The sequence below is a fragment of the Capricornis sumatraensis genome, chromosome 1 (assembly GCF_032405125.1).
Source record: "Capricornis sumatraensis isolate serow.1 chromosome 1, serow.2, whole genome shotgun sequence".
NCBI lineage: Eukaryota > Metazoa > Chordata > Mammalia > Artiodactyla > Bovidae > Capricornis > Capricornis sumatraensis.
The window spans coordinates 150014979-150019061 of NC_091069.1; the positions used below are offsets into that span (position 1 = coordinate 150014979).

The window sequence follows — 4083 nt, forward strand, 5'->3', positions numbered from 1 at the left end:
AACCATAAGCCCTTCACACAAGGAAAATCAACCATGGAGTAATACCCCTGAACATAGGCAGAAAGTTTCTTAACCAAATATTAGCAAATTTAACCCAGCAGTATATAAATAGGATAATATGATATGACTAACCAAGGATTATCCTAGGAATGCATGTTTGGTTTACTAACAGAACAAAAAACAGCAACACGGTTAGGTACAGAAGAGGTACAGAAAATATGTACAAAATAGGTACCAAAAAAATCACATGACCATGTTTGATACCCAACCATGATAAAAATAAAAACTCTAGGAAAACTAAAAGAGATTCCGCAAACTCTATGATGAATTTAGCTTATTGTTAAAATATTGAATGAGGTCTGTTTTTACCCCTCCTATTCAACATTCTACTGAAGTCTAAGGCAATGTAATCAGGCAGAAAAGGAAAAAGATCAAGGGAAATAGAGATAAAAATTCACTTTCAGAAAATCTAAAGGATTTTATAAAATATAAAAGGATTCTATAATTATATAAAGGATTCTACATAGGATTATATAAGGATTCTATAAAAAATTCTGCTAGACCCAGTAAGTGAGTCAAGCAGTGTCTCAAGGTCAATATATACAAATTGTGTCTATATGCAAGCAACAAAGAATTAGAAAATAAAAATGAAAACTTGATGCTATTTGTAATGACATTAAAAGTGATACTAAAGTATAAAATTTTAAAAAGAAATCAAAGATCATTTCATCTGAAAACCACACATCACTGAGTTTTCTTTTTTAAGTATTTATTTATTTTGGGGTACCAGGTCTTAGTTAAAACTCAACAGTCAAAAAACGAAGATCATAGTTTCCAGTTCCATCATGTCATGGCAACTAGATGGGGAAACAAAGGAAACAGTGACAGAATTTATTTTCTTGGGCTCCAAAATCACCTTAGATGGTGACTGCAGCCACTAAATTAAAAAATGCTTGCTCCTTGGAAGAAAAGCTATGACAAACCTAGACAGCACATTAAAAACCAGAGATGTTACTTTGCCGACAAAGATTGGTATGTGTAGTCAAAGCTACGGTTTTTCCAGTAGTCATGTATGCATGTGAGAGTAGGACCATAAAGAAAGCTGAGCGCCAAAGAATCGATGCTTTTGAACTGTGGTGCTAGAGAAGACTCTTGAGAGTCCCTTGAACTGCAAGGAGATCAAACCAGTCAATCCTAAAGGAAATCAACACTGAATATTCACTGGAAGGACTTATGCTGAAGCTCCAATACTTTGGCCACCTGACGTGAAGAGCGACTCATTTGAAAAGACCCTGGTGCTGGGAAAGATTGAGGGCGGGAGCAAGAAGGGTGAGGGGGCGACAGTGGGTGAGATGGTTGGATGGCATCATCCACTCAAGGCATATGAGTTTGAACAAACTCCCAGAGATAGGGAGCTACAGGGAAGCCTGGCCTGTTGCAGTCGATGGAGTTGCAAAGAGTCGGATAGTGGTTAGGGACTAGACAACAAAAGTCAAACCATTATGCTGTATACCTAACACTTTTATAGTGCTGTGTATCAGTCTATCTCAATAAACTGGAAGGAAATCTATTACATAACAAAGTAGAGAATTAAAAATGGCAAATTAGAAAAAACATCAAAGAATATCTGATGTCAAGATGATTCTTCCTCACCCCGAGCTGTGACTGCTGCTCTGGCCAGAAGGCCTTTTGGCTTCATGGCATCATGTTCTACTTAATGGCCACACTCAAGAGAATATTCTATTCTAAATTACCTCCTTCAGGGGCTAACAGTTTCCACCTTCTTGAAAACACTGGATGGTTGATCCCTCTAGAGCACAGGTTTTGAGTTAATAGAAGAATGCATGCGTGGAGAGGTGGGCAACAGCATGAACAGCCACACTTCCAGAAGGTTTTAACCAGCATGCAGGGCAGAGGTAGAGAAAGTAGGAATGAACAGGAGAAGAACCCAGGGTAGCTGGGTGGGCAGAGCCAGTGGCCGGGGAGGTTCTAGTTTGTTCAGCCTCGGGGCATCCTTCCCCTTTACGTGGTCACGCTGAAGTAGTGCCCAGGCCTGGCATCTGGCCAGCAGCTTAGGCCCACCACCTTCCACTGCCTCCTGGACCATGGACCCCCACAAAATGAGAGGGCTTGGAGCCTTCCTGTAAATATGTGAGCAGGACTGGAGTGTTCTGAACACAGAGGAAATGAGCTTCCTGAGGGAGTGGGTGGAGAGAATGGGGGCTAAAATGCCACCTGTTTCTCATAAAACTAAATCACAATTAAACACTTAGGAAGCAAAAGCAGATAGTAAGAAGGTGAAGGAAAACATAAAGACAGACAAACCATCAACTGAGGAAAGTGATCTAGAATTTGATAATGAAGGTGTGATTGAACCAGACCATAATGCCCCTCAAGAAATGGGAGATAAAAATGTAGCAATAACTAAGGAGATGATGGGTCAGGCAAATGATTAAAAAAAATAAGTGGCTGCCACAGATGCCCTAAATGATGGTGAGCTACAGAATGCCAATGAGTTGTTTAAAGATGCGGTCAAGCTAACCCCTTGTGTGGCCATTCTGTATGCCAAGAGAACCAGTGTCTTCATCAAACTGCAGAAGGGAAATGCTGCCATCCAAGCCTGTGGAAGAGTTACTAAAATAAATCTGGATGCAGCTCAGCTATACATGTAGCGAGGGAAAGCACACAGACTTCTGGGCCATCAGAAAGAAGCTGCCAGTGATCTTGCCTATTCCTGTAAGCTGGATTATGAAGATGCTAGTGCAATGCTGATGGAAGTTCACCCAAAGGCCCAGAAAACTGCTGATACTGGAGAAAGTATGAGCAAAAAGCCCAAAGAGAGAGAGATCAAAAAAAGAACAGAAAGGGTTAAGAAGGCTTGGGAAGAACATGAGAAAGCCCGATGGAGGAAGAAGCCAGGGGACAACCAGGAGCTCTGTATGGTTCTTTTCCAGGTGGCTCTCCTGGGGGAATTCCTGGTAACTTTCCTGGAGGAATGCATGGAATGGGAGGGGAGCATGCCTGGAGTGCCATGAATGCCTGGATGAAAGAAATTTTTAGTGCCCCAGAGGTCCTTGCAGCCATGCAGGACCCAGAAGTTATGGTGGCCTTCCAGGATGTAGCCCAGAACCCTGCAAATATGTAAAAATATCAGGGTAACTCAAAGGTTATGAAGCTCATCAGTAAATTGCGGGCCAAATTTGGAGGTCAAGCATAGTGCCATTCTGACAAATAAAGTCCCTGCCAGAGGAAAAGCAACTTAGATCACCTAGTGGATGGTGCAATAAAACAAACCAGTGTACTTCTGACCTTCTCATGAAGAAAGTTGGGGAGCTTTGAAGATAATCACTAGGCCCTCTGCCCCAGATGCAGCTGAAAGCATTTTACAGTGGTTTGCCATTAGGGTATTCAATTCAGATAATGTTTTCCTACCTGAGATTAAAAACTTCAAGCAATTTTAAAACCTTAAATATTTAAAACAAATTAAAAGGTGTGTTAATCCCTACATTTTTCCTTACTAGTCATTTTGTTTTTTTCCTTTGAATTAATTAGGCAACAAAGATACTTCAGTATGGAAGATTCATTGTTCAAGTTTGAGTGAAATAAAGATTTATTAGTGGGAGGAAAATATAACATTTAAATAAAGTTTGAGTTGGACATGTAGTCACTGAGGCATTTTGATTTGTCTTTTTAATTGCTTTGTTATTATTATTTTTAATGATTTGTTTCTGTAAAACTCTTGGGACCACCAGTCTTGCAGTAGGACCTGGGTAGGGCTTCGAAGTATTTGGCAGGGCAGTGTGAAATGAAAATGTCTTCTGCCATGTTAACCAACAAGAAATGTCACAGCCATCAGTGATTGATTTCTGGCCTCCAAATGTGAATGAGGGCTCCCCAAACTGTGATCCAGCAGATGCTGCCATCCCCTGCCCAGCATGGTGATCACTGAGGAACTGTGAGAATGCAAGAAGCAAGGTCAACAAGGAAAGAGGATTGGTCCCAGATATCTGAGGTGCATACAAAAGGAACGAATTCAGTGAGCCCAGAGGCTTACACCTTCCCATACTGTAGAATGCTAAATTC

The 4083-nt window shown here is 41.0% G+C and overlaps 1 pseudogene; it reads left to right on the plus strand.

Annotated features, from left to right (window-relative positions):
- Nucleotides 1–2105: 2105 nt before the first annotated feature.
- LOC138090012 (hsc70-interacting protein pseudogene) lies at nt 2106–3217 on the plus strand (annotated as a pseudogene).
- The last annotated feature ends 866 nt before the right edge of the window (nt 3218–4083 follow it).